Source organism: Anser cygnoides, chromosome 3 (genome assembly GCF_040182565.1).
Source record: "Anser cygnoides isolate HZ-2024a breed goose chromosome 3, Taihu_goose_T2T_genome, whole genome shotgun sequence".
In the NCBI taxonomy this organism is placed as follows: Eukaryota; Metazoa; Chordata; class Aves; order Anseriformes; family Anatidae; genus Anser; species Anser cygnoides.
The window spans coordinates 4,409,632-4,423,723 of record NC_089875.1 but is presented as its reverse complement, the minus strand read 5'-3'; the positions used below and the strand labels follow the sequence as shown (position 1 = coordinate 4,423,723).

At 43.9% G+C, this 14,092-nt stretch overlaps 1 long non-coding RNA gene across 3 annotated transcripts in view; it reads left to right on the top strand.

Annotated features, from left to right (window-relative positions):
* LOC106036593 (uncharacterized) overlaps positions 1-8,817 on the top strand; it is a 38,060-nt gene extending 29,243 nt beyond the window's left edge. For 2 of the 3 annotated variants that reach the window (XR_007162170.2, XR_007162169.2), the window contains exons 4-7: positions 5,559-5,755; positions 6,411-6,504; positions 7,674-7,841; positions 8,722-8,817. This is a non-coding gene — a long non-coding RNA (uncharacterized lncRNA). Of the gene's footprint in view, positions 1-5,558; positions 5,756-6,410; positions 6,505-7,673; positions 7,842-8,160; positions 8,298-8,721 lie in introns of those variants that run through there. The other variant, XR_010830001.1, reaches the window with a different exon arrangement.
* Positions 8,818-14,092: the final 5,275 nt, after the last annotated feature.

Genomic DNA, 14,092 nt, shown 5'->3' with positions numbered 1-14,092 from the left:
AGAGACTGTCAAGAAACCCTGAGAGGTTCCAGGTCTCGGATTGTAAGTCATCTCTGCAGATTTGATCCAGTCAAGCTAGTGATGGAAACCACTCTGATTTCCTGAGGAAGGCTCTCATAACTATTTAAAAGCCTCTCTGGGGCTGAAGATCGTTACCCAGCCTTATAACTTTAAGACTCTCGAGGATCAAGAGAAATAAGCGTGATGCAAACTGTCTGACCAAATTAATTGCAGTGGATGGAAAGAAAATCTATCAGAGAAATGAATCCCATGGACCTGTGATTTTATTTTTTTCTTCCCTTTTCTTAGCTGCTGGGTTCATTTCTACATTATAACATGTTGGCTTTTTTTCCCCACCTTCTTAAGCTGTTCTTTATGACAAATGTTCAGCTTGTTTTCAATCTAAGTAACCAATTTCCTTCTTTTGGTGTCATGGCATCTTTCACAGAGGAATTAGACGTGACTGTTGAGAATTAAAACCCTAAATGCCCTTCCCTCGAGACCTATAACTTGGTTTTGAAGCAGTCATTTCTCAGTTGAAAAATTCTTCTTTAGTGAAAGTTCAGGTAAGGACAAGAAAAATCCTTTGAACTTGAACATTTCTCACATCAGCAACTAAATTAGTCACCTAATCTTGCCAGATCTTTCTGATGAAGAAAGGCATTACTGAAGAAGTGAAAAACTCAATAATCCCTAACATCTTAATCCTCACGGTTTGCCAGAGAAGTAGAAAGTTACTTAAGTTACTTTTTTTTTTTTTTTAACTTCTCAGATCCTGGGCAAAGCATTTCAGGTCTCCTAGAGAACTGGCATTTAAATTTAGAATGTCTTAAATCTAGGATCAAGGTCAGTCCTACTGCTCTGTTCTTCTTTTTAAGATAACACTACAGCTTCAAAAGTCTTACATGGCAAGTATGGCCATGATAAAAAGTTGTTTCCATGACATTTTAGAGCTGAGTGATTCGAGATGGGGAGGGGAAAACCAGGAAAATGCAGGGTTTGTTGTCTGTGGATTTTTTTCTTCCTACACTTGAGGACTTAATTTTTATTTTATTATTATTATTTATTTTGATTTATTTTTTGATTTCTCAATCTTGGAGGTAGAGGGGAGGACAAGTGTTTTCACCCCAGTTGTCCTCATAGCAGTATCGCTGAGCATACTCTCTGGGAAGGCCATGGGAATTGCAGGCTGCGTGTGCTATGCTTCATTTTCTTGGGGATGAATTATGCAAAGAGTTTTGGGCAAGCAAAGGGTGACTGCTGGACCTGCTGCTCACTTATGCTGTCTCATAGTATCTTACTGTATCAACAACATCTTCTGGATCTGCTGGAAAACGTGGTGGTATATCGCTGGAGGTTTCAGCCTTGTGGTTATGGGGCAAAAAGCATTAGGCAATGACTCCCTAACCTGCCCCAGTGCAAACACACCCCGAGGCCGGCTCAGCCAGGGCTGCCGTGCATCACCGTAGGTAAGAAATGCAGTATTGTGCATCTGCAACTGCCTGTGAGCCTGAGGCTCTGATCTGGCTGTGGGCTAGATGTACTTTACGTATCTACTCATTTAACCAGGCATAAATATAGACAAATAGTGGGAAGGAACTGTCAGTAGCAAAGAAAGGGGGGAAGATTTACTGGGGGCTGGTGGCACTGTTGACAGCCTAGCTAAAGAGCTCATCTGCATTTCCCCCCGCCCTGATTTAATACCATTTCTGAGCCCTGCCTCCCAAGGATGATTTCTGCTTTGTCAGAGGCAGAAGCAAGAGAGGCTTCAGCTTGCTTTGCATCAAACTCTGAGCCAAAAAATAAATAAAAAGAGAAGTAAAAGGGGGTGCCTGTCAAGCTGATAACTTGGTGCATTATTAGGGGTGACCTGTCAGATGTTGTGTGGGAAAACCACCTCAGATAATAGAATATGGGTGGGCTCAGCTAAAGCTACAGGAAAGCGTGGGAGCCCAAACAGACTCGGTAAAACATAATAATAATAGTAATTAGAGATTTTCACTGACTAGTCTGTCCTGTACTTGTAAAATAATAGCTTTTTCTACCTAGTCCATCAGTCAAGTGAGTTCAAATTCACATTGCTGCAGTCCTTGATAAATGAAATTCATCCTGACAGTGTATGGAAATTTACTGTGATTTTTGGTCCTGGGCTGACATCCTTCCAGGGAAGTTGCTTGCAGTTGCCAAAGGGCTGACAGCATTGCCTAGTTCTGAGGAAACATCAAAGTGCCAAAAGTGTCCTTGGGGTGGGCTTTCCTCCTGGGTGGGGCTGGGAAGCACAGCCCCCATCTCAAGGCCTGGGGGGCTTGCTACAGCAGCACCCTCTCTCCTGAGAAGTCCCAAATTATAGCCTTTTCCTGCCCCAAAGAGAGGAGGCCAGAAGGGAAGAAAGACCATGACCTTAATGCTCCATATCAGCCAGTGTTACCCAGAAAATGCTGAAACAAGGTTAGCAGGAAGGGCAGCCAGATGAGATATATGATGTGTGATATGGTCCTCCCCCAGCACAGTGCCCATGTGGCAGGTTATTGTGCTGAAAGAGCCCTTAAGTAGGTTGGGTTCATGGGGAAACTCAATCCCAAATGAAGCTGAAGGTAGGGAAAATGGCTGGATGAGCGCAGACACATGGTACGAATTGCACATCTACAGACTATAGTATGTTTCCAAGCTCTGAAAAACAACCAGTGCACACTCAACAAATTTTATATCCAACTCTACTCATAGTCAAGGACTGGATCGGGTCATCCACGATCAGTTTTGATTGAAATATCATTCAAGTGAAAATTGTTTTTCATGCAACAGGAGAAACCGTTCAGAACCTGGCTCATTGCTTGAAATGTGAATGTCTGATTTATTTATAAGACTGTCATGAAAATGCAGGGGGTTGTGACAGAGCTAAGGGGAAAGTCCCCTAGCTGACCTCTGCCCTTGCAAAGCCATTATAGACAAAATTGATATTGGCTCAAGGGCGTTGTACATCAGTGAAACGTAACGTCAGTTCAGATTTCATCACGTCATGCCATGAGAAAAATCAATCAGTTGCTCAGATCAAATTCAGTAGAAAAACAAAAAGTGCAGAAAGCTATTCAGGCATAAGCCATTTGGAGGGGAGGACATAACACAGGTATTGTTTGCTTCAGGTCTCCATAATAGCTTCTCCTTTATTTTTTTTCTACAGTTGTAGTTTCTGCAATTTGCTCCTTTTGGAATTAGCATCAGCGTATAACTGGAAAGAACTCGTGGTTGTGGGATTTTTTGTTGTTGTTGTTTTGTTTGTTTTTGTTTTGAAATGATGAGTCAAGAAAAAAGATGTCAATGCAACTTAAGCTCTCCTGCCAAATTCCAGAATAGATCTAAGCTATTAATACAGATACGTATGCAAAACATGACACACTGGTCTGAATCTGTTGTTGTTATTGGTAGGGCTTGTAGCGATACCTGTAGCTGGCTCACACTCCTCATCCCTTCTTATCAATCTTGTAACAAGTCTCTTGGGCAGGCAGAAATTTCAATTCCAAACATCTGCTTCAAGTTGTTGGGTAACTGTGGGGGCAGAAGGAGCAGAGGGGTGTTCAGCAAGAACAGCCCAGCTGGTCAGAAATACAAAGGATATACCCACTAGTAAGGCCGTATTAAAGGCCTGCATCTTGTTGTAGGAATGTCTTATTTCTTCACTCAGCTTGGAGCCATAGTCACTTTTCATTGCTCACTTGGCTGAACTTCTGAGTAGAAAAATTGAAAAGCTTGCGATGTGTCTAAAAGGGGGTTAATTGTTTTTCATTTCCCCTCTATGTAATTTCAAGGCTGGACTGTTAACAAGGCCCAGAAGCTCTGAGCACTTACTCTGTCAGCCTTATCCAGTTTAAACTCAAACCTGCAAAAAATGAGATGTTTTGTGTATTGAGTTGTACACTTGCAAGTCCCAGGAATAGACCAGTGTGTCCCAGTTATCAGCCTTTTTTGGAGTCTGAACAGATCATAAGCCCACATTCTGCTCCAAAACAGATTGATTAATGAATCCTACAGTGGCTCTTTCCATCAGAGGAACAGAAAGCTGTTAACCTGTGAGCTGGCTGAGCATTACGTCCCTCTTTTAGGGGGAGGTAACATCCCACTTTTAGTGGGAGGTAAGGGACAGCCTGTGAAATGTGGTCCCTCCAGAGCAGAGCACACAGCAGCACTGCAGAGCGGCTTGTGGCACAGAGCAAGCAGCTGCTGTACTTGTACCCCGTGGAAAACCCCAGGTGAGTTTGCAGGAACAGAACAGGCAAGATAAATCCCTCAGCTGGCTGCACCTCAGCAGAACTGTGTCAGTGTTTCATAAGCTGATGGAGCTGCTGTTTGTCCAAGGCACCGAGTCCTGGACCCCACTGCTTGCCTTACCTAGCTGTTAATTAAGGAATCGCATCTCCAGACCAACCCTGCAGAGTTTGGAAAGTCTCGAGAGCCTCTGAGAATAGCCACAGCCATTAGCAAAGTGGCAACACTTAATTAAATTCCCTTGCACGTTTAAAAGCTGTAGGGAACCAAGCCAAGACAATCCCCTTCCTCAAAAAAAAAAAAAACAACCATCTTTGGGTGGGATTCCTCTCTTCCAAGAGCCAACTTAATTTTCATGTTCCCTGCAGCGGGTGTGTTGATGAAGGGAGCCTTCCCCCAGCACTTACCAGGCTTTCTCATCGCTCTGCATTTTCTCCCTACTCCAGCATTTCTGACTCTGCCTTCTCTTGTATCTGTGGGGGAGGTTTTCCACTTTGTTTTCTGGCAGTGGTGCTGATTTCTGAAAATACTTATTATCTCCGTAACCTCAGACAGCCAATTGCCCGGGAAATTTCTCCCCATCCTTTTGAGAAGCCTCTTATGCAATTACAGGCAGCAGAGCCGGTATTTCAGCATGTTTCTGCCATCGTGTGTCCCCCACAGTTCCCCTCTCGCTTACCACCAGCCCCACTCAGCTGTGGTCTCGGCTGTAGCTCAGCTAAGCTATCAGCAGTGCCTAAAAGCCTCTCCAAGCCCCATTTTCCAGCTTTCCTTTGGGGGGTGCAGAATACCTGGGAAGATCCCTTGGAGAGCTCCATGCTTGGTCCCCCAACAGGTTCATCGTTTCTGGCCCTGCTGCTGTGTTTCAGCATAAGGAGGACTGAACCGTCCCTTTTCCATGTGTGCTATTTGGGGCTGTTTTTTTTCTCTTCCCCCCCCCCCCCGCCTGGTGTGTCTGGCACCAGGGCATCAGCTGCTATCTCCCTGTCTTTCCATCCCCCAGTGTCTGTTACCTGATCTCCCTGCATCTCGTGGGTATTGCAGGCAGTGTAGAGCAGGGAGGTTTTGTAAAATTTCCAGATATCTTCAGAGGAAGAAATCTCCCCCTTTCCTGTGCACCTCTGTAGCAGTACTGAACATACGCTAGTCCTTTCTCCACAGGCTGAGTGCTGTGAAGGTGCCAATGGCTAAATAAACACCCTTGTCTCACCTGTAGCTCAGTCAGGCTGCTTGTCACTGCGCTGCTGGCTTCTATTGAACCCTGGCAGCCACAAATCCCTCTTCTGATCCTGTCTCAGGTGGACGCAGGAGAGCTCTGCTGTGGGACATCTTGGGCATCACGCTGACAGCCCTCCCCGACCCCCGTCCCTCCACGTCACTCTGAACGAGCTGCAGGACAACCGGGGGCTGTTGCTGCAATGACAGAGGGCACAGCAGTCCCCCTGCCTGCACCCAGAGCCCTGCTGCTTCCCAGTGCACTGCTGCCATCAGCCAGGTAATCTTCGTAAAACCAGCAGGGAAGAGCAGGGGCGAAGGCTCACGCAAGCACCGCAGCCCAGTTTTGGCGCTGCAATAGAGCCACATCAGCTGAGAGACACAGCTCCTCTTCTTGGCAGATGGGAATTCATCAGATTTCATTCTTCTTTCTCATCTAAAAGGAGAGAATTGTACAAACAGGAGAAACTACATAATTTTTAAAATTCTTTCTCATTTGAACAGCAACTGCTGTTCTCTCTAAACTGCCCACCAGCCTGCACCAAGAGGCACCTAGACCTCAATGTCACTGTGCACAAAGCAAAGCTTAACGCGGGAAGGAAGGATCTACACATCGTAGCTTGGTCTTACTTCAGATGGGGGCAATGCTAGCACGTGGTGTCTGTGCGAAGTGCATGTGAGCAAGCTGCACTTTTCTGAGTGACATTTACTCCTGAACTTAAGTGTGTGTAAGGTGGTGGACTTGTCATTCTCCTGAAACAAACCTGTCCCTCTCTGTTAACCAAAGGACAAATGTTTCCTCATCTTTTAAGGAAGTGTGACCAGTTTCTCAATCTTTTGTTCATGAAAATTGTTATTACCTACACACGGAGATTATTTTGCCTTTCATGCAGAAGCTTGCCTTATTTCTTTTTTGAAAATGTGATTGTGTGCAGGAAGGGGAAGACCTTGCCCTGACTGAAAAGAACTGAGAAGGACAATTTCTTCGTGAGTGTTGCAGTGAGACAACCAAGGGATTAAAAGGGAGAGGTAATAATACAGTTGACGAAGTAAAATGCCTGTGTCTAAGGAGCTGAAAGCACAGGGATGTACGACACAAGGTGACCTGACATGCAGCAGGCCAGGAGTCCTGCACACAGGGAATGCAGTGGCAATGTGGTGCTGTCGTTCACTTCCACTGTTCACAGGTTTATGTGACAGAAGCTGGGGTTTGTGAACAATTTCTGCCCATGCTGTTTGCTGTTGGACATGCCAGCACAGCGCACCGCCTTGTGTCAGATGGCAGAGCCCACCGTGACAGCTTGGCGAGGAGCCGCTGCTGCCACCCAAACCGAATGCAGCAGTTTGGCACTGGGGTCTGCAGGGTGCTTAAGGTTATGGTCTGCGAGCTACCAATAAATGTTTGAGGTCTGTTGGATTTTATTTATGGCTTATAAATGTGGTCGTGCTGACCTAAATACTACTTATCGGTAGTTTTCCTATGTAGTTTTAGGTAGTTTTGTAGGAGCATGGTAGGAACCAGGAAGCCACATTCACGCATGCTTTTGAGAAAATAGGATGAAAGCAACTATTTTTGCAGGGATGGGCTTTCTTTGCTAGCTGAGAGAGGCCTCTTTTTCCCTTCCTTCCCAACACTAGAAGAAAAGACAGGAAAAGCCAGTCTGGCCTGCTGTTTAAGTATTTCTGTGCTACAGGTAGCTGTCTGTTGTCAAAACCAAAGACTGATTTGGCCAAAATGGTGGGATATGACATGTCTGAAAATAGAAAGAGTGCCCATATTGAAGGGAGATAATCCACTCTGGGTGTCTCTGAAGTGCTTGTGGCTGAAAGGTCTGAGGAGGATTTTGTACTTATTGCTTTATTGCTGAATCAGGTTGTTGGAAATTAGCCTCCTACCTGGCAGGTCATGGCTTTTGCAGGCTCCCTAGCAGGCTGCATTTCTCTGCGCAGTGAGGGCTCACCTATCATCAGGCCATGACCTGTGTTGAGCTTGAATGCATTTCAGGATGGTCCAAATCAATTACTGTTACTTCAGCAGAATCAAGCATAGGATTATTTTAAAAGGGTTTTAGCTTTAAAAAAAAAATAAAATAAAATCTAAGCAGACTTGTGCTGGCTAATTATCAATAAGTCTATCTATATACGCTGGAAGTTATACATAAATGTCTTATGACTTTCCAATCTGTTTAAAATTGCAGGGAGGCTCAGGCCTATCACCATCCATGTGACAATGCCTTTTAGCTTGGTAGAAACCCTGAAATGAAGACGTCCAACGACAGCAACAAAAACTGCCTAGGAACAATCATCACATTCAGCTAAGGTGCATGAAACACATTGCAAGGGACACCAAACGCCAAAATAACCAGGTAAAAGGCAGCATGATCTGTATAGGTGATATAAAGGGAAAAATAATATAGAAAGAAGGACTGTACATAAAAGTTGTTGATGCGTACCTAATGCCTTGCTTGGGCAGAGTGAGGGGCTGGCAGGCTCTGCTCTGCTCTCCTCAGGTGATCTTCCTGCAAGCACTGATGCAGAAATGTATTAGGCCAGAAACAGGACACATACGGAGTAAAAACCACTGGGTGTCCAAAAAATAGTTCCCTTAATAAGGTCAGATATTGTTAAAAGAAAATTTGCTGAAGAAGTGAAATGAGTACACCAATACTTTTTTTTTTTTTCTAGGCAGAACACAGTGAATGAAAATACAGCTGATAGGTTACTTTTCTGTCATTATGTTGTGCTCTTCCTTTCATCTGTGGATGAGGTCTCCATATTTCACCCTAACAACTCCCCTGAGCATTGATCTGCTGCTCTTAAATCCAGTCCTTAATGCAATTAAGTTTGCACCAAGAACCCGTGTGGCTGTGAGCAGCCAACATGGAGGAGCTTTTAGCTGACCCAGCTTATGAAGGTGTAATATTAGCTGATTTGAGAGTAGAAAATCATCAAGAAATAAAAGGTGTCCATACACAGAAGAGAAACGTAAAGGAAAAAAAAAAAGGGAAGAATTCTGTAATGGCCATAATTGGGTACATACCCCATTACCCAAGTTATTTGCAAACAGTTCGCCCATCCCCTTGGTGACTGCTGTATTCACCACACTTCTTGGTTAGTAGGCTCTCTGTGATTTCTCATTAGCCAATTACTAATTACTTTCAGGGAAGGGGCTTGTGTCCCCCTCTCCTCATCAGTGTTTCTTTCTGAGTAGCTGTGATAACAGTTGTCTTTTGTGGTTTTTCTCAGTGCATTCAAGGAAGGAACTGTGACACCTGGCTTGGGCCTATGAACTCTGTAAGGAGCAGGCACCTAAAACTATGAATCTCAGTGACTACATCTCTTCCTGGATCTACATCTAAATATCTTAACGGACAGTCTTTCATATTAACAGTATAGTGAAAACCTTAGCTGAACAGGGTCTTCAGTGTAATGGAAAGGAGGCAGCCAGATCAGTTTCATGAGGCCATTATATTAAAAGGAAAAAAAAGGCCCCTTGAGCCAGTGTATCAATGATTATTTATACTGATCAATATCTAATGCAGTAGAAAGCTGTCCTAAATCAGGCTGAGGTTGTCTGTGGTTTGTGGGCAAATCTCTCCTGGCTCCACTTTCCTGGGTCATTTCTACTGGAATAAGAGCATGTTAGTTACTGCCATGTAGGAGAATATAATATACAGATTAAAAGTACAGCAGCCTTTTGGTTAGAAATCCGAATTGCTCTGTCACCTGAAATTACAGTGAGATAAATCCTCTGACCAAAAAAAAAAAAAAAAAGTTAGTGTCAAAACAGGAACCTAAAGAGTTTTTTGATTGTTGAAATTTCACTTTGAGGAAATAGAGGAAGAAACAGATTTTTTTGTTGTTGTTGTCATCACAATGCATTACTTTAACTAAGAAAAAATACTGGATTTTTTTTTAACATTTGTTTGCTAGAAAATTTGTTTCATTTGCTGTGCCAGCACCCCATTGGTAAGTGTAGAAATGCTGGAGATGATCCTACCCCAGGGCATGTCTATAAAGATAACAGCTGCACCAACTAAGCAGCATTTTGTTCATACCTGTATTTAGTATTTATTGCCATGAAGGTCATGACAATGGTGCCCCATTTTGAGTGATTATTTTGTTACTATCTAGGTTAAACTGAAATAGGACACTGTGCATCTGAAAAAAGCCTCCCTATGGAGATATGTACCACGGTAATGAGATGAGAACCCAAACTAATTGAGTTATTTTACTTTCAGAGCATGCGTAGATGATCTTTATTCCTACAAAGTATTCCTACACATTAACAGAAGTGAATGAAATTTAGGGCCTGATCCTTCTTTAGAAACCAGTATGAATTTTGTAATTGGTTTAAGATTAGTAAGGTTTATGATTTTAAGAATGGTCCTTCACTGCTTTTAGAGACAAAATGACGTAGAGGATCAGATCTACAGTCCCTGATCTGGCTGTACAGATATTGTCTATGAGGGTATCTCCCATGCTGTAGGGCTGCAGCTGTTTCTACATTTCTGTGTTATCCTGCTAAACTCTTACAAGAGCATGCTCCATTTCCAGTGATAATGAACCAATTAAGAAAGTAAAATCAGCCAGCTTTCTTTTAAAAGGAATCAATTTAATTTAAAATTTTTAAATATACTAGTGCTCTCCAGATACTGAAATTACACTCTTTCGTGTTCTTAATACATTTGAACAAGATCAAGTAGCAGCAACAAAATATTCCATTTCCATGGAAATCAGCATAGTTTTCTTTGCCTCTAATCAGACCACTTTGCTGAAAGCTAAACTGTTTATTTTTAACCTTTCAGAAGATGAAAGCCTGCCGTGCCTTTCATGTCAGGAGTGTAGCTGCTCTTCTCTGCTTCATTAGGTCTTTTGGCTTCAGCCTCACCTGAAAGTGAGATCTGGGCTGTGGGACAGCAGATGTGTGGAGGATGCTATTACCCCTTCCTACCTATGTAGGAAGGAGCTAATGCAGAAAAAAATTCAGGTGGGGGCAAGAGCACTCAAGTGAGGGAACAGCCAGATGGAAGGAAGTAGCAGAAGATAGCATAAGGAGGGGTAGGGCAAGGGAGCAAGTAAATCAGCAGGATTTCCTAAAGTTCTTCCTTTTCCTGCCTACTCCCGCACTGCGGTCTCCTCCTTGATGCGGGTATGTTAACTTGATGCTTGTGAGCATGAGCAGGACAGTGGTGGACAGTGGTGGTAGGCTGATATGTCTTGGGGAGGTAGTTTTGGTGTTTCAAATTTCTTGGGAGGGTCTGAAGCTGGTGGTGGTTGCAGAGCTCCTGTAGTCTGAGCCCATGAGCTCCACTGCCAACAAACCCCACTCAAAGGATCACGTCAAGATTACTTGTATTGCTGTTGGTAAGACTTTTTTTTTTTTACCCTCTCTCTTTTTCATTCTTGGTCTCAATAGATATTAACTTCTTGATGTATCTGTTTGTCCTTGATGTTGTTAAAAGTGACGTATCTGAGCATAGCTGAAAACTAGCTATAGCACTTCTGCTTTCTTTATCCACATTCTTGTTAAAAGCCATAGCAGCATTTGAGTACGGCTTGGGACGTGAATCTCCAAGGGTACGAGTGGATATCAGCTCATCAACTTAATGGCCAGTTCCCTTTAATTACTCTCTATTTTGCACAGCAAAGTTGTGCAGAGGTTATTTATCTCTGCTGATGACACACGGCAAGGAACCAGCTCCTGCTCCCTGTATAACAGCCGTGACTGCTATTAAGAGCAACCAGCAGTGAAACTGCTTCCTTGCCAGTAAAGTCAGTAGCTGCAGCTCCTAATTCATAGGGCACCAAGCCCTTGCTCTGACCCTTTCACTGTGTACATAAGTTACTCCAGGGTTGAGCTGGGGAGAAAGCACAATGATGACCATAAGGACCTGATGGGAAAGAAACAATCTCCCTCACTTTACTGTGAGTTGTTAGCATTCAGATAAGATTCTGATTAAGGTTTTCATTTATTACCTATTGATCTGTGATATTTACCTACTATCTCTTTTTTCTTTTTCTTCTTTTGATTGATTTGATCCAGCTAGATAGGAACTAGATACATGATTAGTCTTAGGTTAGCCGAAGCTGAATAGTTGAGTTAATGAATGATCCACTGACAATACTAATTGCTCGGTTTGTTGATAGACTCCAGGAACCACAGCAATGCAAACTGATATTTATAACAGGTGTCTGAAGCTGGCAGATGTTTAGGGAGAAGGAGCAGATAAGCGGGATTAGGGAATTTCAGAAAAAGTTAACCTTTTCCCTTTCTGGGCCATGCAGGCCTTGCCGGAGGCGTCATTGCCAACAAAATAAGGCCATTGTAAGATTTATTGGCTCAGCACAGCGTTTATTTAGTGACAGTCACAAAAGGAAATTGTGTGAGCATGTGCAGCCTGGAGTGTTTAATTGCCTCTGTGCCAGGGCTCCAGTGAATGTGTGGGGAGAGCTTCCCCCATGTATGAGCAGAGCCTTTCGCGATACATAAACCACCGAGCCTTTGCAAGCCTGCAGCATCGCTGCCGCAGGGTGATGGGAGCGGTGCCTGGGGAAGGGCGGCGGGGCGGTGTGCTGCTGCCTTCAGCAAAAAAATCACAACTCTTTCTATTCACTTCTTCCTGTCTGTTTTCCCTAAAGGGAGTTATCTTTTCTTGCCCGGTTTTCCTCCTTTACGAGCGCACTTTTTTCTTTTTGGCATTGAGAGAAGAGGAAGAAAAGAAAGTATGCAGGAGGAAACAAAGGAGGGAAGGATAAGCACAACCTGAAAAATCATTTAACTTCTTCATTGCTGCCTAAAATTAGGAGACTGTTTGCGTTTTTTGTTTGGTTTGGTTTGGTTTGTTTTTTCAATGTAGAAGTCATTTAAAATATTTTTTCCAAACTCACCTATCAAGCAATAGCCTCAGTGTCTCATTGAGTGAGTAACAATGAAATAGTTTAAAAAAAAAAAAAAAGTGATGTGACTGAGGAAAGACTTCAGGTTTTGTATAGCTTCTTCATTACATATTACAGCGCTTAATGCTGCTTTTACTGATGTCTTCCACACTTGGTGTGTAACCTGGCTGAACTGCTTGGCCTTGAAGGGGAGCAGCAGGGGCTGCTTAACCCCGTGAGGAAACAGCCCGTGTCGGAGGAGGCAACCAGCCCAGCACCCTCTATCCTTCCTCAGCAAGGGACAAACAGAAAAAGGCTGGGTTTTGGGGTGTTTTGGGGTTGTTGGCTGTTGTTTTTCATTTGTTTTTCCTTCCATGTAAGAGGCTGCACACAGGGCTGTGGTAGTGTGGAGGGAGGGAGCGGGGTGGGATGCCGGGGCTGAGCTGGCTCTGATGTCCAGGAGAGACCTTTTGGGGCCGTGCCTGAAGGACAAGGGGAGCTCAGCCAGGAGGGATGCTGAAGATAGCCACCTGCAAGCTGGGTTCGGGGTGGAAACTGGAAAGCACAGCACGCTGATAATCAGAAAGGGTCTGGTTTAAGGGCTAAAATGAAATGTTCTGTATTGCTGTAAAATGATGAGTCTCAAATTTTCCGGTGGTGTGTAGGATTCATTCCTGGGCCCTGCGGTTTATGAGATAATGGGCTGTGTAACTGCTCCTCATCTCTGTGACTAACGGCTCCTCTTTGGCACGCGTCCTGGAACTCAAAGCAGTGTAATTTTTAATTCTTGATATCACAACTAATTATACTATTACAACTAGCTGTAATATTACAACTAACATTACTCATCCTAGCCTTGGTCATTCTTTCTCTTTTATAAATCCTACTTGTGCGCAGATTAAATTCTGAGGCTATTAACGCTTTGATTACGGTTTAGTCATATTAAATTATCCCTTGGTAGCAAGGCTGTCCTGCCAACCACATTGATACATGCAATTAATTGAGAAGATAACCGGTAGTTTGATGTGAAGGCTGTGCCTGAGTAGGACGGCAAGCGTCGTGGAGCCTGGTGCAGGCTCAGGTGTAGCCTTCCTCCTTTTTGTCTGCAGCCTCACTGTAAGGGAGGAGTCGGGCTGTGGAAGGGGACAGGGTTTGATCCATCCTCCACGTTGCCCCTATCAAGGCTGAGTGGCTGTATGCTGGAGCATTGCTGGTATTTAAAGCTTCTTGGGTGACACAGGAGGGAGAAATATTGGGAAGAGTGAACCAAGTTACCTTCAGATATTCTGCTTAATATTGCACCTCCATCCTTGCATTTCCAAAGGGCCTCAGGGAACAAAAATCACTGATTTTGAATGCTTCAGCCCCAGCACACAATACTGCTGCCCACCTGTGTGGGTGCCCTCTCAGGGCACTTTCAGCAGGATGTTTTAGGGTCCCTAAGGGCTGTGTGCCACGGAGCCTCCTATTACTAAGCAAAAAGCTTTGGGGGTAACTTCCAAATTCATGTCACTGCGGTATTGAACAGCCCCAGGGAAGCAGCTCCATGTATAATTGCTTTTTCGGCAGCACTTGTCTGTGGATGGGAGATGTAGTGGATGGGCACCATAGGCACAGCACAAAATGTTCCTGCCTTATTTATTTCTCTTTCACCCCACTGGGATAGACAATGAGCTACGATTTTCTTTTCCCATAATTATCAATACAGCGGCTGGTAAATGCTCCCTTGTCTTCTCAC